Raw genomic sequence first — 24,917 nt, 5'->3', positions numbered from 1 at the left:
TGTTTTGACTTGCAGAATAATTATTTTATTCAAAACTCTCCACATTCGGTCATACGTTGGAAGTAGGTATTGAATTAAGACTGTCATGAATTTGGCTTGTATGATTAGACATTGCAATGGTTACTGCAACATTCATGAGTGCTCATAAGTTCTGAGTATTGGATTAAAACCCACGCTCACTTGTATCACTTCATGGAATTTATCTCGAGTGATCGTGAGACGGTAATATCATATATATCTTCAAACCTAGAGATGTGAGTTGTTGACTATCAGTTGGTTGTTCATTGATTGTACAAAAACGCATCAGTAAGATGGTGTCATAAAACGTACTTTTATGCATAATTCAACTAGTAGTTAGTACAAGCATATGAGTCGGAATTTATCTGTTCCTTCTAGCAATAGAAGCGATATCTGGGCCCCTCGATGATTTGGTTTTGATTTATGTGTCGGGCCCGGTCAGAACCTGATTGATGTGTTCAATTTAGTTCTATGTCAAACAAATTAGAGATCGAGAAACAACTGTTGGACAATAAGGATGACATTGTTCCATGTATTTGTCCGACTGATATTTTGAGAACAGAGGATTATATGATAACGTATCTAAAATGGCGCTTCATAGTTCAACAGAGTTTTTAAAGAGTTACGATTGCTGGTTGGTTCCTGAAGTTATACTTGCAACGATAGTTATCAGACTTATCCAAGTGGGAGACTGTTGGATAAGGTGTCTAAGTCCATAACTATATTTGGTATGAACTTGACCCGACCCGGCATGGTCCATTTGGGTTGCACTTCACCTAACAATTTGTATGGATATACTTTTGAGAATAAGATGTTTATGATCTGTTAATATATTATAAGTTATAATATATTAATATGGAATCATATTATTTAATTAGTGTTGATCAAGAATAGATTTTGGTATTAATTTAAAGATCAAAAGAGGCTAATTAAATATGGACTCTTACATATATATGGATTGGGCTAAGGTTTATTTAGGATGGGCTAAGAGTATATGGAAGTCCATGGATAGTCTATGGAGTTTTTAACCCATGGATCCTAGGTAAATGAAGAGTCATGGGTATTAGGGTGTAACCCTAATCCTCCATACTATATAAAGAGGGCCTTCGTTCTAGAATTGGCACTAGAGTGTGTGAGAAACAAGAGTGAGCCGATTTTTTAGAGCATCATATTCTCTCAAGCATTTCCAAGCAATCAACCACAAAAGAAAGGTATGTTATTCTACTTAAAGTTTTGTATTACAAGTACCCCATAACATGCTAGTTAGGTTGTAAACCTTGGAAATCAAATTTGCATGTATTTTAGAGAAAACATAGATCCAAGGTTTCTAGGGTTGCATGTACACCATATGAGTGTTAGAATGCTCGAAACCCGACATAGAGTTTGGTAAGTTTTAGACTTGTTGCAACACCACTATCAACCCCAAACACATGTTGGTCGTATCTTAAATAAATATAGATGATCAGGCTATATTTATCCTAGATATGATTACATAACTATTCAGGTTTAACCATAGTATTCAACATCTAAATACTTTTGTTTTGTTCTTCTTGGGATACTGGTTCTGGTGTCTATGTATACTTGTATACTTCTAATAAAATAATTAGATTTTAAAAGTATACTTTTAGTTTAGAGCGCTTCGGCCCCATAGTGTTTATAGTTGTATATCATGTAAGGTTTGATATACTTAGTTCACTATAAACAATGCCCTGATACCAATCTGTCACACCCCCAAACCGGAACGGCGGAAATGTTCGGGGCCGGAGGACGTCATGTACAGTATCACAACAATTGCATAATAGTAATCAAAGAAAACACAACCATTACATTGATTGAATATAGTATTTACATCTTTTCAATACATAGTTTGTATGACATTAAAAATGTATAACAAAAGTATAGAAGACGCGACTCTAAAAGCTCCGTCTTCTCAAAACCTGCGTGTGTACCTGTCTACCGGTTCCCTGAGAATACAAGTGGTTTTGAAAGTGTATCAACATTTAAGTTGGTGAGTTCATAAGTATGTTCTTGTAATGAAATCTTATCTTTGAATTTGTGAAAATGTTTGTATGTTTCTCAAGAAAATCCAATATTTTCTTTAGTAATGAAAAGTAGACTTAAACCTTAAGACCAAAACGTATGTTTGTTACTGTATTTTGTAATTGTATATGAATATCTTTGTGTGTATGCTTGGTTACCACCAGCTATTTTGTATTGTATTGTTTTGTATGAAAACTGTTGTATGAAATCCCTGGATACCACCAGTAGTTAAGTATAGTAATGTACTGTATGAAAACCTTTATATGAAACCCATGGATATCACCAGTTATGTATAGTATTGTTCTGTATGAAAACCCTGTATACCACCAGGAATGTATAGTAGTTTTATTACTTAAAATAAAACCATGTGTTTGTATTCCCTGGAATCCTCCAGTTGTAGTGTATAGTAGTTCTATTAATTAAAATAAAACTAATTGAAGAGTTGAAATCCCCATAAACTTATGGTTAGTTTATACTGTTGTGAGTTTCGTATAATCATGATTGATATGACCTAGTGACCTCTACGACGTTCTTCAGGTGTCGGAAACGTTATGTCATTTGTCACCCCAGGCCTGCCGGCCTAACTGTAGCTAGCAGTTCAGGTGTGGGATTGTCAGTCCCACATAGATCTATACACAAATTTCATGCTCTCCCTCCAGGAGACTCTGGTTATATTGTATAGGATTTAGTTCCGTACCCTGGTGAATACAATTGAAGTAGTGCCTCACAACCCTGTATTAACTAGTTTACGTATAGTGTTGTAGTGTTCTCTTGTACTTGAAAACTGCATTAATTATACTTAAATAATTATTTAGTATTATACTATTGTATCCGGAAAATAGTATTGTATACCATAAACTATATCTACCATAGTTTATATGTTCGTTTTTGAGTAATGTTCATGCAGTAGTAAAGCCATGTAATGTATCCCAAACTATATCAATTATAGTTTGTATGTATGTTCTTGTTTCATGTATTGAATTCTGTAAAAGTTCTGTAATGTTCCTATACTATATCGACCATAGTCTAATTGTATGTTATGTATTGTACTGAAAACTTTACAATTATGGTTGTATGTTGAAAATTACCCTTATGCTCAGCATGTTACAAAAGGGATAAAAATATATGAATATTTTTATAAAATGTAGTGATTTATCGGTTTGTATCAATTGCAAAAGTTTTTAATCTGTTTGAAATCGTTTGTATAATACCAAAAAAATCCTTGTGTTTTACTTGTATTCCCCCCTAAAAACATTAAAAACAGTGAAAATGTAGGGGTATGAACTTACAGTTGTTTGTGCACGTGTTGGACAACGAGGCTGGAAAGATGACCCTCGAGTTGATGTACGCAGAATTAACGGGATCCTAATGATAATTAAACACATAATTGTACTTAAATTAGCGAAACCATTAATTGAAGTGTCAGAAAACACTTGTTTTATGTTAGGATATATTACCGAAAATTGCACAAGTGTTGAAGGGTTCTCGGTTCCAAGGAGCTTTCGGTCCAAAGGGGTTCTCGGTCGTGAACGGTTTGCGGTCTTGAGTTGTTTTCAGTTACTTGAAGATATAAAGGTTGTTCTTGGTGTTCTTGGTAAAAAAATATGAAGATTCAAAGGATTGTTCTTGAAGATATGGGTGTTCTTGGATGATACTTGAGAGCAAAATGAGAGTATTTTCGGGTGGAAAAGTAAGAAAATGGATAAGTTTTCGAGTGAACAACTTATATACGGTTCGGTTTTCGGCCGGAAAAGGGGGTTTTCGGCCGCAAAGAGTGTTTTTGGCCGCAAACAGGGTTTTCGGCCGCAAATAGTTTGCTGTCAAAAGGTTTGCGGTTTTGAGGGAAAAATATTGATTCCGAAAACTTATATAAACTTTATTTATATAATTTAATTTATTTTCTAATCTTTACGAACTTAACGAAATAAATAAAGACTCGAATTTTATTTATCAGATTTGACTTTTGTTGACTCGGAAAGTAACGGGTTGTTACACCTGCTAACAGTAAGACTGACTTCTCTTATACATATTATATAAGTATTAATCTTTTAAGATTATAATAGTATAAGGGTTGAATTTTAAACTTTCAAAATTCTAGGGTTTAGAATTAAAGTTTCATAAATGAGACTTTTCAAATTCCAAGACTTGAGGGCAAGTTTTGAAACTCTTCAAAAACTCTTGAATTCCATAACTTAAGGAGTTAATGTTTCATGAATGAGACTTTTCAAATTCCATAACTTGATGGCAAGTTATGAATCTCTTCAAGAAACATTTAGATCAAATTTAACTAATAAATTATCATATAATTTATCATCTACTAAATTGACCTAATTTAACTCATATAGCAAGATGATTCAAATTCTACAAATAATTAACATTTTTTACAAAATCAAGTAATTATAAAAAATTTGACAATCATTCTTTAATTGGATGAGGATAATCATTACCTTATCATAAAAAAACCGATTTTTATCAATCAAAACAGTTTGTGGTAATGATCCTAATCTAATTCTAGCCAAAAACTTGAAAAAACTACCATTTGATGATCCAACTCGCCGAGTCTGGCAATAGAGTTGTCGAGTTCATCACCAAAATCATCCAACTCGTCCAGTCCAAGGAGGACTCGTCGAGTCCAGCAGTCAGAGTCTAGAATTGCAATTTTTTCAGCTTTGAAAATAACACAATTGCATCAATATAATAGAAAACACCTTAATCTCTAATACCATTGTTGGGTTTTAAGTACTATAACACTCCTATGGTGCACACACAACCCTATATGCTTTGGATCTGAGTTTTCTCTAATTATACATGCAATTTCATTTTCCAAAGAATATACCCTAACTAGCATGCAATTGGAGATGTACAACATAAAAGTAGTTAGATGAATACCTCTTATTTGTAGCTTGTAGTTCTTGGCCTTTCAAAATCTTAGCACCTCGAATGTGATGCCTCTAATGTGTCACAAACACCAAAAGCAAGAGGAGGCTTATGAGAGAGATGCTAGGAAGCACAAAATCAGTTATGGTTCTCCTTTAGGATGCCTTAGCCGATTTTAGGTGTTAAGGGGTTACCTTTATAGTATGGCATTGCTAGGGTTTCTTGCATGCGAACCCTAATTCACCATGACTCTTCATATTTCTTAGGCCCCTTGGATTAACCCTTAATGGACCCTCATATAGGTTTAGCCCATCCCCAATCAACATAGATCATTAGCCCAAACTATAAGTATTACCGATTTACTTAACCAGTCCCCACAAATTTAATCAGTCTCTTTTGATCACTAAATTAATTCCAAATTAATTCTTGATTAATACTAATTAAATAATATGATTTCTCAATTAATATATTATTCATATAATATATTAATAAAACACAAATAACCTCTTTCTCAAATATCCATCCTGTCAAATTGCTCCGGTGAAGGCAAACGAAAAGGACCATGCTACTATCGGGTCAAGTACATATCAATTATAGTTATGAACTTAAACACCTAATCCAACATCTACAAGATAGAGCGATCAAGTTATAAACTTTTTACCTCCTAGAGGTTGCTAGCAAGGTGATAATCTCAGATACAAGATGCTTCCAAGCTCCAAACTCTTCTCACCACCTTCTTCTTCTTCAAGAGTGTCACAAAACACAAAGATAAGCTCAAGATGCACTGTTCTCACTTAAAGTTAGCATGGGGGTCGTTTTTCTCAGATGGATGTTGGCGAGTGAATGAGAAATGAGAGATAATGATGCTTATATATAGACAAAACCCTAAAAATTAAGGTTTGAAGGTAAATAACGTACGCACTGCGTACACGGTGTACGCCCAGCGTACTAGGGTCCGCCCTAGTACGCCTAGCATACACAACATACGCTCAGTGTACTAACCCTTGGCCAAAATTACCAAAATGTCACTATGGGCCATTTTTGCAATCTTCCTCAACCCCCGGGGTCAAAATGCAATATTCTTTCATACTTAGGACTAAAATTGAAAATACATCATCATCGGGATGTTACATATTGTTTTAAGTCGGGCCTTAAAAACATCATGTCTTATCGTGGCTTGTAAAGCTTAAGGCTTAATTTTCCATCATATAACATCTCACGTAATTTAGAACTTTTTATAAAATTTTAATTTATTATTGTGAAATATAATTTGTCTTATATGTTCCTTGATGTATAATTTACATAATAGATTAAGAAGTTGTAAAGTTTATTCATACGTTTTGTTGTGTTATATAGGTTTCAATAAATGACATATGTTGTATTAAGAATATATGGCGAAATTTATTTATTTATTAAAGTATGTACTATGTAGAATGAGAGACCTTTTCTGAAAGAGATAATCATATGATAACAAAATCGTTACAAGTACGATAATGTTGGAACAAACTAAAAGAAATGTAAGAGAAAAATAAGAGACACCGGTCCATTAACTGGTTTCGTATATCCATCTGGGCTTTTGGCTTGGGCAAAAGCTTTATTGACAATTATAAAACATTTTAAGTTTTTAACATACATATTAATTTACTAAGTTAATACCGTGGTTACCACGACCGAGAAAAAAAAACATTGTTGATAATTACCAATCGTAAGGACTAATCAATGATTTGTAAAATTTTACTAATTACAAAGATAGATGTTTTGTGTGTAAGTTCATTACAATTAATTAAATAAAATAACTTAGAGATTAAAAATCGTTATCATTAATTATAAATTTGCAAACAGTTATTTTTAAAAAACAATTAATGTTTTGTTCGGATATATATCATTGTTATTTTTAATTAATATGTAAAATGCTTTTAAAATATTATTAATTTTTTTGAACGCAAGATTAATGATAAAATAATCATGCTTTATAATTAAATATAAAATTTAATAGACTAAAAAATATGACAATTAAATATAAAATTGCAAAATAAAATAATATGTGATACATTTAACAGAAAATGAAAAAATAAATTACAACTCAAAATTCCTCTTCTAATTAAAGAGTCATTTATGCTACGTGTCCCTCTCCAATTTTTTTTTTCTTTTCAAAGTAAACTACCAAAAATGTCTATGTTCTCTTTAAAACTCCCATAAGATTAATTACGTTCTTTGGGCTCCTTTAAATCCGGCCAATTTATCTCCTCTTAACCGTACTCTTAAATTATGAATCCGTTTCTCCCTCTTCTCTCTTTGTTTTCCAGACGAAACTCTAGCACCAAAGATCATCAATCTCCTCCTACATCAAGAAGCAATAAGTGATAGCCGACATATCGGAAAAAAAACACAGCTTTTGCTTCAAACAGGCACCACCAACACGATTTAGCCTACTGTCACGACCACTTTCCTCTCTGTAATCCGCCATCTTCCCATCGTTTTGAGGTTTGATTTCACATTTTACATTAAAAAGTTTGATTCTTTTCCCCTTGATTTTTTTGTTAAGTCTAAACTCCCACTCTACTGTTTTGTTATTTCCCCCTTGATTTTTTAGCTGCTAATGTGAGTGGTTTAATAATTTTTCCATAGTTTTCTTATCGGTTTTGATACAATAGGGGTGCACGGAAGTTGTTTGATGAAATGTCTGTTGGGGTCAAGGTATTTTTTTTGTTTGCACTAATTTCTCATATATTTTCTTTTGTTCACAACTTGGAATTTTTGGGTTTCTCGGGGTCAAATATTATATCAAAGTTTCAAACTATTGGCTTGCAGGTGGAGGCAACTACGCATCAGGAAGAAGCAAGATACCAGGAAGAAGCAAGATATCTAACACAGAGTATCCACCGGTAAAAAAAAAAAAACATACTCAAACATTTTTATACCTAACATCAATTTTGTTTTTCTTTTTTTTTTTAGACAAAATTTCACAATTGGTCCCTGTTGTTTACATAATATCGCACTTTGAGGACTTCCTAGCTAAAAGTCACGGGAATGGTCCTTAAGGGTTCAGTTTATTGCGCGATTGGTCCTTGACCCTAACCCCGTCACTTTTGAACCGTTAGTGCAGGGGTAATTTTGTCTTTTCATATTTTTGTGCATCGTAGTATTAGATTTAAGCACCACCTTGTTGCCTTCTACTTCTCTTTCCTTACCTCTGTTCTTCGCTCCCCACTCACTTTCTATTCCAAAGTTGAAGAAGATGGTGTTATGCCACTGTGGAAGGCCGGCGATTTTGGTGACATCGTGGACTGATTTGAACCCAGGTCGTCGATTCTGGTCATGCTCAAGGTTAGGAGGAACATGCAGCTTTTTTGGATGGTTCGACCCTCCCATGTGCCCTAGGTCAACTGTTGTGATTCCGGGGTTGTTGCGTGGAAGAATCAATCTCAAAGCAAGATTGATGGTGAAATGGTTACTTTGTCTGAGTTGGTTGTTTTTCTTGGTGTGTTACCTTTTCAAGTAAAAAATCAAGAAGCTTTTGGGGGGAAATCTGTGACTTGGAATCTATGTTTTGGTCCCATTTTTGTTATAGCTTTTGAAGGATTTTCCCCGTGATTGTATGTAATGTTGGGACAAGAAAATGTAATGGATATTATATGTAATGTAAGTTTGATGTTTAGTTTTAATGTGAACTGGTATTTGCAAGGAAGCAAATTGTCAATTTGATTGCATGTAAGTGTAATGTTGATTATTAATGTGCAATAACATAACCAAAAAACTAGTTACCAAAGTGGCATTACCAAAATTGAAAATGTACTAGCTCAAACATAGCAGAGCAAAATACCATCAACCATAATGCATGTAAGTGCATTGTCAGGTTCCTCATCAAACACTGTCTTCATCAAGTACACTATAGAAGTTCATCATGTTCACCTCCACATCATCTATCAAAGGTTCCTCATTAAACACTGTTTTTTGTATCATGCTGACTATGAAATTCACTTTCATCTGCACGATCCTCACAGTCATATTCATCATCTATAACTGGTTCATTATCTATGGTTGGCTCATCATTCATGACTGGATCATCAGTCATGACTAGCTCATCATTCATAACTGGCTCATCATCCATGACTGGCTCATTACCCTGTATCACTTGGGAAGATCCACCAAATGTTCCATATGGCACAATGGACTGGGAGTAGTCTAATTTTTTCCTAGAAGATCCAATAACTTTTCGGTTCTTTTGGTTCCTCTCTAGTTCAGGGGATATATCATTAACCAACTCCTCAATAATAATCTTTGTAGGGGACAAAAATAACTGTTAACCCTTGTCTGCCCATGCTCTATGTAGATACTTAAAAGGTTATTTTTTTCCATATAATTTGACAATACATTTACATCCCCACCATTTCCTAGAGGTAAGAGACCAAAGTCCAACTCTACTTCTGGAATAAGAAAATGATAATACAAAGTTTGCCCTTCTACGTGAAGGGTTTTGAGCATTCTAACACTCCTAAGGTGTACATGCAACCCTAAATACCTTGGATCTATGTTTTCTCTATTATACATGCAAATATCAATTTTCCAAGATATGGTTCTAACTAGCATATTATGAAGAACATATAATATAACTTCTAGTAGAATTACATACCTCTTTGTTGTAGCTTGATTCCATTGAGCTTAAGAGCCTAGTGCCTCAAGTGTGACACCTCAAATGGTTCACACAACATCACCAACATCTTGGAATAACTTGAGAGAAAAGGTTCCTATGCTCAAATTGACTAGCCCTCATGTGTACACACATTAGAGCCAATTTCTTTGAGTCATGGGGTCCTTATATATGGTGACTATTAGGGTTACACCATGTAACTCATGTCTTTCCATATTCTTCATGCTCCATGGGTTAAAACCTCCATGGAGTATCCACGGGTTACTCCATGGGTTTAGGCCAACATGAAGAACTATGGATCATAAGCCCACATATATAAGAATGAATGATTTACACAATCAATCCCCATATATTTAATTAGTCTCCTTTTGATCACAAAATTGATTCCAAATTAATTCTTGATCAATACTAATTAAATAATATGATTTCATATTAATATATTAGAACTTATAATATATTAACAAATCATAAATATCATTTTCTCACAAAAGTCTATCCAAATTGTTCCGATGCCATACAACCCAAATTGTCACACCCCCAAACCAAGGATGGCGGAAACGTCCGAGGGTGGAGGACTTCATGTATAGTATCATAACAGCAATTGTAATAGTAATTCAAGCAAACACAACCAACATATATATAAAAAAATTTGCATCATTGTATGAATTACATGTTTACGAATAAATCACAATATGTTGATAAAATATGAAATAGTAGACGCCTTAGCGTCCCATCCTCAAAAGCACTTGATTACCTGTTTAATGATTTCCTGAGAATACAAGTTTTTGAAAAAGTGTCAACACAAAGGTTGGTGAGTTCATAAGCTTTTCGTTTGTAAAAGTAGTATTTGTGTTAGAAAAATCCAATATTTTCCTTAATGTGTAAATGTAGTCTTAAAACCCAAAGACCGAAATGTACAAGTAATTTGTCATATTTATAGTAAAACAATGCAAGTTTAAATCGACATAAACTCGTTAAATTTTAATGAAGTCCCCGTAAATTCCAATGTTTGTTAATACTTTATGTGAGTTTATTATAACCATACTATGACCAAGGTTGCCTAAAACGACGTTCTTCAGGCGTCGGAAATGTTATGACATTTGTCACCCCAGACCTATCGGTCTAACTGTTGCATGCAGTTTAGGTGTGGGTTTGTCAAACCCAATATAGATCTATACACAAGTATCACGCTCTCCCTCAAGGAGACTCTGGTTACAATACAGGACTTAATGGTAATTTGAAGCAGTTGTCTCACAAGTCATTAACGGAATTACGTGTTATGAAAACTTGGTACCGTATGGCCGTACCTTGCTTAATGAAAATATCCTTTGTATAAATGTACCCTTTTTAAATGTATGTGTTATGTAATGTATCATAAACTATACCTATTATAGTTTATCAACCAAGGGTAGTACGTGGTAATGTATGCAAACTATATTCAAAATAGTTTATTTAATGTTTGAATGTATCGATTGTACTTTGATTATAATCACTTGTTATTCTTTATATTTTTCATGACCAAATCCATTTGTAAACTGATGTGTGTCTAAATATTAAGATAAAATGTCATATGTTGCAGTAACATATAGTCACATAAAGATATACACCTTGCTCAACATGCTACAAGGTAAAATGAAATTAACAGCAACTTTTCGTTAAAAACAGTTTCTGTTACCTTTCTTAGAAAATTTATAGAAAAATCATCACAGCTCTAAATCCAAATCCGCAAATTTTGAGAGTTTGGGATATGAGTCTAGTTTGTTCGTAAATTTTCTCATGATTTTTAGTGATCTCTAACAGAGGTGAAAATGTTCATAATCACAGACTGGTCCGGGTTTGCCTCTGAAATGACAGGCAGTTTTGTAACAATCACTATTAATTGTAGAAAAATCATCTGGAGATGTGCAAGTAGTCATTTTAAAGCTAAGAGTTTGAACTACTTGCACCTGAAACAGTTTTGAAAACTAAAATTTTTAAGTTGACCAAAACAGTCTGTGATTAACGTCCATCTTTTCTGATGCAATCTGTTAGAAAAAGTTTAATTGTGTTCTTGATGATTTTACTTGTATTTCCCCCTTAAAACTTAAGAAAAAGATGTAAATGTATGGGTATGAACTCACCTTATGTGGTTTCAGTAGATGAAAGTGAGAGAGAGGAAGTGTTCAACTCAAGAACACTAAGAAGATGTATTGATGATTCGAGAATCTAACACCGAATAAGATGGAACTTGTGTAAGATATCAATGATTTGAGTAGAATGGAGTTTAATAATTATGTGAATGATGAAGATACTTACTAATTGAAGAAAGAAATCCCTGGAGAGGGTCTTGAAGTTTTTGAAGTTGAGAGAAAAGATGAGAGAATTTTGGAGAGTGTTCTTGGTTGCTAAGTGTAGAATGAAAGAGTTTTATGGAGGATGAGGAGAGAGGATCAATCCTCCAGCTCTTAGAACGTGGGAAGAGCTGGAGATTGGCTGTAAAGGTCCACTAAGGAGACAAGGGGTAGTGGGAAGGAGTGGCTGGTCATAGAGTGAGGTGGTAGTGGGTTGCTTTTGCCATAAATTAAGGAAAAGCAAATATTCCCTCAATAATTAGTTCAATCACCAATTCTTTTAATATATTTTATAAAAACCCTGGAGATTTATATATTTTGGGGCCTTAGTTTATAAAATAAAGTTTTGGGTGAAAATCCCACGTTAAAATAATGAAAAACGGAGTTAAAACGAAGTCGTAGTCGAAAAACCGGTAAAAAGGGCCTGGCTTCGGACCTCGGACCTCGGACTTCGGACACTGGCTTCGGACCTCGGACTTCGGACACTGGCTTCGGACCTCGGACTTCGGACACTGGCTTCGGACCTCGGACTTCGGACACGGACACTTCGGACTTCGGACACGGACACTTCGGACTTCGGACCCTGGCTTCGGACACTTCGGATCCTTAAAGCTATTTTACTCGTTTTTACCCCGTTTCAAGCGATTTTTGACCCGGTTAAGGGTCGAGATGACCCAAATGATTACAAAAAGTTAAAGTAACTTTTGAGAGAGATTTGGGAGAGATTTGGGAGAGATTTCAAATAGAAAGAGATAGAGTGAAAACGATTTAGAGAGGTTTCGTTTGTGATTAATTTGAGTGTCCGGCTTCACAACGCAAGGTTCGTAAACCCCATTAAACCGTGTTTTAGTGTCGTACACAATCCCGATGATTGTGCAATAGTGTTTTATCGCTTTGGTTCGTTGTTTAGCACTGTTAAGGCTAAGGAAAATCAAACACATGAACTTTCCAAATGAGGATTTCTCATTAAAATAGCGAATTGTATAGTGATTACATAACATAAACCCTAGCATACAAGGGTTATTGGAGTTGACTGGTTTGACTTGTTGACTTTGAATTGACCGAAATTTGACGGTTGTCACACAAATAGACCATGCCAAATCGTGTCAAGTACATACCAATTATAGTTATGGGCTTAGACACTAATCCAACAGTCTCCCACTTGGATAAGTCTAAAACTATTATTGCGTATGACTTCAAAACCCGACTAGCAATCGTAGCTCTTAAAAGCTGCTGTCGAACTCTGAACAAATCAATGACGCGCCCATTAGATAAGGGATCATATATTCCTCCATTCTAGATATCATATGGACTGAGACATGGATTATAATCATTCTCTCTGTCCATTTGTTGTTTCCCGATTTCCGATTTATGACGACCTACTAATTGAACAAATCACATTAGTCCTGGCTTGGCCAAGCACTTCGGGGTGTCATCACTAAATCATCGATGGGCCCACAGATATCGCTTTTATCCCTTCAAGGGTAAAAGGAATGGATAAACTTCAACTCATATGCTTGTTCTACTACTTGTTGAATCATATATAAAGGCACGTTTTATAACATCGAGTTACCAATGCGTTTTCGTACAATCAATGCATAACCAACTCACAGGCAACAAGTCATATCTCTAGGTTTGAAGAATATAATATATTATCGTCTCATGATCACTCATGATAAAATCCATGAAGTCAGTCAAATAAGTGTGGGTTTAATCCAATACTCAGAGCTTATGAGCACTCATGAATGTTGCATCAACTATTGCTATGTCCACTACCTTGGACATCTACAAACCAGCTTCATGACAGTCTTGATTCATATCTACTTCCAACATATGACCGACTGTGGATGGTTTGAATAACTTAGTCATTCAGGAAGAACGACCTAGTTATTCTTGAAGTCAAAACATGCATTGTGAAACACAAGAATAATCGAATCCAATATGGTCTCAGAACTTATGAATATAAATAAAACACCTTTTATTTATCACCATATTGATTACACATTATTCATTGCATACTGTTTCAAACTATCAACTTTATACTTGAATTAAAACAGTAGTTATCCCATGCTCTGAGCATGTACACTATGTTTTCTAAACACTAGTCATGCCATACACCAAGTATGCACACAATCTTTTTCCAAACATTAGTTATGCCATACACCAAGTATGCACACTATGTTTTTCCAAACATTAGCTATGTCATACACCAAGTATGCACACTAAGTTTGTCTATTATCTTTACTTTGTGAAATAGATCGATTAAACATAATTCTAATGATTCTCATTTCACAATCCCAAATCCTTACCGCAAATGCAAGAATTCCAAATTCCTGCCATTTACCTAAATCTGCTAGATTCTAAACTTATATGCATTGATCCTCTTGTAATGATTATGCACAAAGTCACAAAGACTTGTCAACAGACATTACAAAGTATTCCAATGGAGATCATTCCATGGAAACGAAGTCTCAAATTCAAAGTACATTGCTTTGAACATCCTTCTTGCATTAAGTTTCCTAATCTTACACAGATTTAATAAATAACTTCCACCTATGGGAATATTTCCATATTATCATTTTGACTATCACCTCTGAACAAGAGTTTCCTCTTTTCAGAATATGTCAATATGGTCCTTCCAAAATTAACATTATACTTCCAACTGTCCCTGAGCAACCAATCTTTGGTAAACCTTAGATTGTTCTCGACAATTACTTAATCACTTTAGTCATATCCAGTTCTAGTACTTTTTCCTTCTTAATGCCATATGCATTTGGAAAAATTTAGAACAGATGAATATTATAGCACATGCAATCGATCCTATATCCGAAGCATATGGGACGCGATTCATGATGTCTCACATAAAGACATGATACTAGACCAGTCTTTTGCCATAATATTTCCATTTCTATTTGCCAAGTTCTCATAATTTAGATTATGAAAAGGGATGTCGTAATCATAATCGAATTTTAGAACGCAAATAATGTACCTATATATAGAATTTCCTTATGTTGAACCATTCCAACTTAACATTCATATATATACTTGACTAAATTTGATTAAAATCTCACGATCTAAGCTTTTATATTTGAAATGAAGTATAATCATCTCCCTTAATTATAGCAAAAACAACTTTTTCCCAATTGAAACCTTTTGTTTTCTATAATTAACATTGCTAACTTGCAACACATATCATAATTATCATGCTCCCACTAACATGATGATTATTAGCATAACACTTATGCTCCCACTAGCTTTGTGTTGGATTAATGTCTAAGTCCATACCTATGTTTGGTATGTACTTGACCCGACCCGGCATGGTCCATTTGGGTTGCACTTCACCGGCACAATTTATATGGATAGTCTTTTGAGAATAGTATATTTATGATTTATATTAATATATTATAAGTTCTAATATATTAATATGGAATCATATTATTTAATTAGTATTGATAAAGAATTAATTTAGAATTAATTAAGTGATCAAAAAGAACTACTTCAATATGGACTCTTATATATATGGAATGGGCCAAGTTCATTTAAGTTGGGCTAAGCTTTCATGGATGGTCCATGGAGCTTTTAACCCATGGATCCTATGTAAATGAAAGGTCATGGGTATTAGGGTTTACATGGATGTAAACCTAATCCTCCATAATATATAAAGGGGTCCTTGGCTCATAAAAAAGTGCACAAGTGTGTGAAAATAAGAGTGGGCCGATTTTAGTGTGCATACATATTCTCTCAAGTTCTTCCAAGGTGTTTTGGTGATTTGTGATTCCATTTGAGGCTTCCATACTATTGGGCTAAGCTCTTAAAGCTTGAAGACATCAAGCTACATCAAAAGGTATGTCATCTAACTAGAACTTTGTAGTATAGGTGTTTCATAATATGCTAGTTAGGATGAAACCTTGGAATAGTTAATATTTGCATGTATAATAGAGAAAACATAGATCCAAGGTTTATAGGGTTGCATGTACACCATAGGAGTGTTAGAATGCTCAAAACCCAACAGTGGTATCAGAGCCAGGTTGTTTTCTGTTATATTGATGCAAATGTTCTATTTTCAAGTTGAAAAAAAAAGAAAAAAATAACATGACGTTTGTCAAATTTTAAGATAATTACTTGTTTTGTGAAAAACGAATTATTTGTAAAATTTGAATCATTTGTTATATGAGGTGAATTAGGTCAAATTTAGTAAAAGATAAAATGATATGATTATTTTATTAGTTTTAAAAGTTTGATCTAAATGTTTTAAGGAGTTACATATTTTGTCATAAAATTTTGGAGCTCAAAAGTTTTTTTTAAAGTTGTGAACTTAAGGGTTTTTGAAACTTCCATAAGTTATGGATATGAAAGTTTTTTTTTAAAAAAAAAAAAAATTTGATTCAAAGTTTTTATGGAGTTACAAAATTTGGTGTTAATGTTTTAAAGAATTCCATAACTTGTTCTTAAGTTATGGAACATGGAAAGTTTCATCATAAAACACCATTAATTCCATAAGTTATGGAATCCAAAGGTTTTCAAGAATTACAAAACTTTCCTTCAAGTTTTGGAATTTGAGAAAAGTTTTTATGGAAAAAAGAATTGAATTCTTAAACTCTTGGGTTCATAACTTAAACAATTAATTAAATGGTTTTAATTTTGAGTTTAATAATTAGAATTATGATGTTTTGTTGAATAGTTCAAATTAACTCTTATGAACTTTATTAATAGTTAATTAAAGCGTTTAATTAAAAGAGTATTATTAATCCATAAATATATGGTTTGAGTTTAATTAAATTAAAAGTCTAGTTTAATTAATAGATTAAACCACCAAGTATTTTAAATGTCTAAAATACACCCTTATACTATTATAATATTAAAAGTTTAATATATTATATGTATAAGAGCAAGTCGTCTTAACATTAGTAGGCCTAATTCACGAAGCCGGTCTATAAGGGGGGTATAAGGTTACTGCCTATAAAATGGGAGGTTAATGGGTGTCCACTCTCACTCACCGCTTCCTTGACCGGTGGAGGGTCGTAGCCGAACAGGTAGGACAAGGACTATAATTCTCCCTTCATTATAAATATAATGATAAATAGTAAGTAACTAAACACTTATAAATTCTCAATCTTAGTTACTTAGGAAAATGTGAATAAGGTGCTAATCCATGAAATTACACTTTGCACTTTGTTTAAGCTGTTAGTGGAGCGTGTGTGGTTAACCGGCACACTAACTTGGACTTAACAAGGTAGGCAAAGGGTAACTTAATGTTTATCATAGTATCGTTGGAGCGTGTGTGGTTAACCGGCACATCGATTGAGGGGTAAATATTAAGGGTACCAAGTATATTTGCATGGTTACTTCACACCTTGTTTTGTGATCCTCGACATCCTAGTCACAAAACCTGAAGGGCACACTCGATATTGAAACATGTCATTGAAAAGTTCAATGAATCTCAAAAGAATCTAGGAGTTTCAAAACCAATTAAAACCTAATAATACATTTCGTTTATCTTGGTGGAAATTGGTGAATCGTCATTCACCTACCTTCAAATATTTTATAGCTTGGATTACGGCATCGCTCTTCCAAGTTATAAAATAGTTTGTTGGGTCCTAGCCTTAATATATCATATTGGGTGTTATATTAAGGACTTAAATCAACTTTACGTGAATTTCTCCCATTGTTGATGTCTGGTTTAGACAACAATGATCTTCCCAAACCAAGCTTTCCTAATGAATATGACTTCCCGAGTTTGGCTCATGGAAGTCATACTTCTCTTCCTCCACCTCCTCCAATTATTCTCCCTAACCCACAAGTTCAAGGTTACTCAAGCCCTAATGGCAAGCAAGGTCTATGTGTGATTACATCTTAGAGATGAAGTCACATATTGACAAGCCGGCAGAGTTGGGTGTCAAAGTCTTGAGAAAGTTGGATGTTCAATCACTTTCTAAGTCACATAATGAGTTCCTTTGGGACTACTATGAAACAGACTATGACATGAACCTTAATGATCATATCTATTTGCTTGGTGCTACTGAATCAGCAATGATTTGGAACGATAGTAAAGCAAATTTGATTAGAAGATCAACTTCCCAAAAACTTTATGGACAGTGACAATGGTGACACTAGAAATCCAGAAAAAGCATTCTCTTCCCAATGGAAAGGGATTGGCCATAGTCAACCCGGTTGACCAAATGGTAAAGAGAAAGGCTAAGTCTGAGATAGTCCCATTACCAAAGGGTCCATATGTTTATTTTGCCAAAGGAAGGGGCGTTGATTGCAAAGCTGCCAAATTTACCTAAGGATGTTAAAGTCAATAAGTTTGACTCTACATCAGGTAGAGCCGATTATCTAACTCTGTTAAGTTCTATTCTGAGATCCTCATTACATGATGTGACTGGGTCACATGTTGATGTTTTAAGAATCAAAGAATAGAGAGAAATCTTAAAGGAAGTATATGCTGATTCTGATCGCGAAGGTGGATTTCGATCGCATCAGAATTTTGAGCAGTTGCTTAAGAAGTTATGATATATTGCTAAGGAATAGATAACAACAATTTTCCATGAGGATTGTAAGGATAAGTTTTTCCGCAAAGTTTTAAAATAAAATAAAATTGTTTAATTTTATTTATTTGAAGTATCCTTACAATGGCATTTGTGGAAAATTGTTGCTTATATGATTCCACTGACAGCAATATTGGAAAATGGATTTGATTCTTTCATTTGTGGTAGTGTCTAAATTTACCAAATCAGGAAAGTTCCTCATCGCCCAAGTTTCAATTGGACCGAAACTTGGAATCATGCAAGTTGAATAGTATGATGAATGAGAACTTTCAAGCATTGGAAAATCAAGACTAATTACTTGTTCACATGGATGTGTGAGTCAAGTGAAGGACTAAAAGGATCGAGTACACATTCTTGTGCACTGGTCATGTCCACCACAAAGCTCGTTAAGACTATTTGATTTACTAAAGTTTAGTAAATATGCTTATACTTACAAGTTTAAGTATAATTCTGAAACATTGGAAAAGTCTCAATGTATGGCAGAACGAATGGGAAGAATCAAATTAGGCAGAAAGATAAAAGTTTCTCAAATCCGAAAAGATGGGAGAGTACTTTAGTATCATGTTTGTGATCATCTTAATGATTTAGAAATCATATCACAATTAGTCCTCTAAAGGTCATCTTAGTGCATTCTTATGACTAAGAAGAGGAGTCATGAATTGTTGAAATGGTTAGATCAGGAAGATGAGTCATACTTCGTTCCAAAACAATTCTTAGAGTCATACTCCAAGATTGTAACTTGAGTCACATATCTTAAAGAAAGGTTTAAAACACTTGTCAAATGTAAGAGTAAAAGTGTCCTACTCTTGTAAATTTGAAATTGGTAAGTTGTGATGTTTTGGATAAAACAAAGACCAACTAAGGCCAATTGTGTGAAGTGTTTGTCTTGATAAAGAATCCGCACTATCTCTTGAATATTTGGCAAGATACTCTTATATGTCAAGAGGATAGTGGGAGTCTTAAAGTTCCTAAAAAGAATTTAAAGAGCTAATCAAGAATAAAAACCTGAGGTTCTTCACTAGCACACGACTTGAGGTTTATAACCTATCGTGTTGACATATTCTGTGCCCATTCCTGTTAAAGTTGGCTTTGCATAGGAGTTCTGAAAGTTCTCAATTGGTTGCATAACAACTTGGAAGCAATGGCAGGCCCTGTACTGCCAGGTGGCAAGAAGTTAAGATTGCATAAGTTCAGTCCATATGAGTTTAGATTTGTCATTATCCTTGTCTTGTGACTATGGTTTTGACGATTCACATGGATAAGAACACATACACCATAAAATATAAGGGTCATAAGGTTTCTCTCCGATTCATGAAAATGATGGTGAGGAAACACTTCCACCAAGTAGATTTGAAGCAGATGGCAAAAGGTCTAAACAATTGAGACTATGATTACGGCATCCCTTTTCATAATTCTGAAATTGTTTAGACACACATGGATGCTATCTAAGGAAAGGTGTATGATTTTGATAAAGTTTTATCAAAGCATCTCGTATCAGAAATCTGAACTTTGGTAAGAAAGTCAATAAAGTATTGATTTCTAGAAGTCCAGCTGATTTCTGAGTACATGTCAAAGCTAGTGGGAGCATAAGTGTTATGCTAATAATTATCATGTTAGTGGGAGCATGATAATTATTGTTAGTGTTGCAAGTTAGCAATGTTAATTATAGAAAACAAAAGTTTCAATTCGTGAGGCTGTAGGGATTGAAAAAGTTGTTTTGCTATAATTAAGGGAGAGGATATACTTCATTTCAGTTCTAAAAGCTTAGATTGAGACCTTAATCATCTTTAGTCAAGAATATATATATATGAATTTCATGTTGGATTGGTTCAACTTAAGGAAATTCTATATATTGCGTTCTCAAAATTCGATTATGATTACGGCATCCCTCTTCATAGTCAAATTTTGAAAAACATGGCAAATAAAAATATTGTAGCAAAAGACTGGTCTAGAATCATGTCTTTATGTGAGACATCATGAATCGTGTACCATTTGCTTTGGGTACAAGATCGATTGCATGTGCTATAATATTTGTCGTTTCTAAATTTTTCCAAATGCCCAGAGGCATTAAGAAGGGAAAAGGTCTAGAATTGGATATGACTAAAATGATTAATCAATTGTCGAGGACAATCTGAGGTTTACCAAAGATTGGTTGCTCAGGGACAGTTGGAAGTATAGTGCTAATTTTGGAAGGACCATATTGACATATTCTAAAAAGAGGCATCTCTTATTCAGAAGTGATAGTCAAAATGAGAATATGGAGTTGTCTCCATAGGTGGAAGTTATTTGTGTAAGATTAGAAAACTTAATGCAAGAAGCATGTCCAAAGCAATGTACTTTGAATATGAGACTTAGTTTCCATGGAGTTGATCTCCATTGGAATACCTTATAATAACTGTTGACAAGTCTTTGTGACTTTGTACATATTCATTACAGGAGGGTCAGTGCATATAAGTTTAAAATCTAAACAGATTTCGATAAATGATAGGAATTTGAAATTCTCACATTTTTCGATAAGGATTTGGGAGTGTGAAATTAGAATCATTGAAATTATGTTCAATTGGTTTATTTCACAAAGTAAGGATCATAGACAAACATAGAGTGCATACTTGGTGTATGGCAAAGCTATTGTTTAAGAAAAACATAGTGTAAATGCTCGGAGCATGGGACAACTAGTGTTTTTAATTCAAGTATAAAGTTGATAAAATCGAAATAATGAATAATGAGTAATCAGTATGGTGATAAATAAAAGTTTTTATTTATATTCATAGGGTTTGATACCGTATTTGATTCATTTATTCTTGTGTTTCACTTTGCATGTTTTGACTTCCAGAATAACTAAGTCGCTCTTCCTGAATGATTAAGTTATTCAAACCATCCACAGTCGGTCATATGTTGGAAGTATATATGAATCAAGACTGTCATGGGTTGGTTTGTAGAGGTCCAAGTTGGTGGACAAAGTGGTGCTACAACACTCATGAGTGCTCATAAGTTCTGAGTATTGGATTCAACCCGCGCTCATTTGAATCACTTCATGGATTTTATCACGAGTGATCATGAGACGATAATATCTTATATTCTTCAAACCTAGAGATATTAGTTGTTACTATGAGTTGGTTATACATTGATTGCACGAAAACGCATTTGGTAACTCGATGTTATAAAACGTGCCTTTGTGTATGATTCAACAAGTAGTAGAACAAGCCATATGAGTCGAAGTTTATCCATTCCTTTTACCTTCGGGATAAAAGCGATATATGTGGGCCCCTCGATGATTTAGCGATGACACATGTGAGTGCTTGGCCAAGCCATGACTGATTTGATTTGTTCAATCAGTCAGTCATCATAAATCGAAAATCGGGAAACAACAAATGGACAGAGAGAATGATTATAATCCATGTCTCAGTCCATAAGATATCTAGAATGGAGGAATATATGATACCTTATCTAATGGACAAGTCATTGACAAGGTCAGAGTTCGACAGCGGCTTTAAGAGCTACGATTGCCAGTTAGGTTTTGAAGTCATACTCAATAATAGTTTTAGACTTATCCAAGTGGGAGACTGTTGGATTAATGTCTAAGTCCATAACTATATTTGGTATGTACTTGACCCGACCCGGCATGGTCCATTTGGGTTGCACTTCACTGACACAATTTATATGGATAGTCTTTTGAGAATAGTATATTTATGATTTATATTAATATATTATAAGTTCTAATATATTAATATGGAATCATATTATTTAATTAGTATTGATCAAGAATTCATTTAGAATTAATTAAGTGATCAAAAAGAACCAATTAAATATGGACTCTTATATATATGGAATGGGCCAAGTTCATTTAAGTTGGGCTAAGCTTTCATGGATGGTCCATGGAGCTTTTAACCCATGGATCCTATGTAAATGAAAGATCATGGGTATTAGGGTTTACATGGATGTAACCCTAATCCTCCATAATATATAAAGGGGTCCTTGGCTCACAAAAAAGTGCACAAGTGTGTGAAAATAAGAGTCGGCCGATTTTAGTGTGCATACATATTCTCTCAAGTTCTTCCAAGGTGTTTTGGTGATTTGTGATTCCATTTGAGGCTTCCACACTATTGGGGCTAAGATCTTAAAGCTTGAACACATCAAGCTACATCAAAAGGTATGTCATCTAACTAGAACTTTGTAGTATAGGTGCTTCATAATATGCTAGTTAGGATGAAACCTTGGAATAGTTAATATTTGCATGTATAATAGAGAAAACATAGATCCAAGGTTTATAGGGTTGCATGTACACCATAGGAGTGTTAGAATGCTCAAAACCCAACACTTTGACATGTACTTAGAAATCAATTGGAATTCTAGAAATCAATACTTTATTGACTTTCTTACTAAAGTTCAGATTTCTGATACGATATGCTTTGATAAAATTTTATCAAAATCACACACCTTTCCTCATATAGCACACATGTGTGTCTAAACAATTTCAGAACTATGAAAACGGATGTTGTAATCATAGTCTCAATTGTTTAGACCTTTTCCATTTCTCACAAGTCCATGTTAGTGTGTCGGTTAACCACACACGCTCCACTAACGACTTTGAGAATGCAAATATCACAATTGCTATCTACTTAAAATCTACTCAGTGAAAGCATTTCCTTACCATCATTTTCATGAATCGAAGAGAAACCTTATGACACTTAGATTTTATGGTGTATGTGTTCCTATCCATGTGAATTTGTCAAAAACATAATCACAAGACATGGTTAATGATAAATCCAAACTCATATGGATTGAACTTATGCAGTCTTAACTTCTTGCCACCTGGCAGCACAAGGGCATGCCATTGATTCCAAGTTGTTATGCAACCAATTTAGAGCTCTCAGAACTCATATGCAAAGCCAACTTTAACTCGAATGGGCACATAAATAGAAATATGTCAACACGATAGGTTATAAACCTCACGTCGTGTGTTAGTGATAAACTACAGGTTTTTACACTTGATTAGATCTTGAAGCTTTCTCAAGATCTTTAGACTCCCACTGTCCTCTTGACATATAAGACTCTCTTGCCAAATATTCAATAGATAGCGCAGATTCTTTACCAAGAAAAACACTTCACGTAATTGACCTTAGTTGGTCTTTGTTTTATCCAAAACACCACAACTTACCAATTTCAAATGTACAAGAGTAGGACACTTTTACTCTTACATTTGACAAGTGTTAAAACCTTTCTTTAAGATATTTCACTCAAGTTACAATCTTGGAGTATGACTCTAAGAATTGTTTTTGGAACGAAGTATGACTCATCTTCTTCATTTAACCATTTCAACAATTCATGATTCCTCTTCTTAGCCATAGGAATGCAATAAGATTTCCTTAGAGGACCAATTATGATATGGTTTCTTAATCATTGGGATGATCACAAAACATGATACTAAAGTACTCTCCCATCTTTTCAGATTTGAGAAAGTTTTATCTTCCTGCCTAATTTGATTCTTCTTATTCGTTCTGCCTTACATTGAGACTTTTCCAATGTTTCAGAATTATACTTAAACTTGTAAGTATAACCATATTTACTGAACTTCAGTAAATCATGATGAATAATCTTATCGATCTTTGTGGTGGACTTGACCAGTGCACAAGAATGTGTACTTAATCCCTTAGTCCTTCACTTGACTCACATATAAATGTGAACAAGGAATTAGTCTTAATTTTCCAAAGCTGAAAATTCTCATTCATCATACCATACAACTTGCATAATTCCAAGTTTCTATCCAACTGAAACTTGGTTGATGAGAATCTTTCCTTATTTGGTAAATTATGACACTACCACAAACGAAAGAATCAAATCCATAAACTTCGACTCATATGGCTTGTTCTACTACTTGTTGAATCATACACAAAGGCACGTTTTATAACATCGAGTTACCAATGCGTTTTCGTGCAATCAATGTATAACCAACTCATCATAACAACTCATATCTCTAGGTTTGAAGAATATAAGATATTATCGTCTCATGATCACTCGTGATAAAATCCATGAAGTGATTCAAATGAGCGCGGGTTGAATCCAATAATCAGAACTTATGAGCACTCATGAGTGTTGTAGCACCACTTTGTCCACCAACTTGGACCTCTACAAACCAACCCATGACAGTCTTGATTCATATCTACTTCCAACATATGACCGACTGTAGATGGTTTGAATAACTTAATCATTCAGGAAGAGTGACTTAGTTATTCTGGAAGTCAAAACATGCAAAGTGAAACACAAGAATAAATGAATCAAATATGGTATCAAACCCTATGAATATAAATAAACACTTTTATTTATCACCATACTGATTACTCATTATTCGTTGTTTCGGTTTTATCAACTTTATACTTGAATTAAAAACACTAGTTGTCCCATGCTCCAAGCATGTACACTATGTTTTTTCTTAGACAATAGCTTTGACATACA

At 34.1% G+C, this 24,917-nt stretch overlaps 1 long non-coding RNA gene across 5 annotated transcripts; it reads left to right on the top strand.

Annotated features, from left to right (window-relative positions):
- Positions 1-7,099: 7,099 nt before the first annotated feature.
- On the top strand, positions 7,100-8,614 carry LOC145156353 (uncharacterized). Of its 5 annotated transcripts, none has more exons than XR_013736628.1 (4): positions 7,100-7,419; positions 7,590-7,632; positions 7,747-7,820; positions 8,079-8,614. It is a non-coding gene; the product is annotated as an uncharacterized LOC145156353 (long non-coding RNA). The 5 variants fall into 5 exon arrangements; XR_013736631.1 differs by having other exon boundaries at positions 7,564-7,632; positions 8,165-8,614; XR_013736627.1 differs by having other exon boundaries at positions 7,564-7,632.
- Positions 8,615-24,917: the final 16,303 nt, after the last annotated feature.

The sequence above is a fragment of the Lactuca virosa genome, chromosome 2 (genome assembly GCF_052849685.1).
Source record: "Lactuca virosa cultivar CGN04683 chromosome 2, Lactuca_virosa_CGN04683_v6, whole genome shotgun sequence".
NCBI lineage: Eukaryota > Viridiplantae > Streptophyta > Magnoliopsida > Asterales > Asteraceae > Lactuca > Lactuca virosa.
This window is presented reverse-complemented; position numbering and strand designations above follow the sequence as displayed.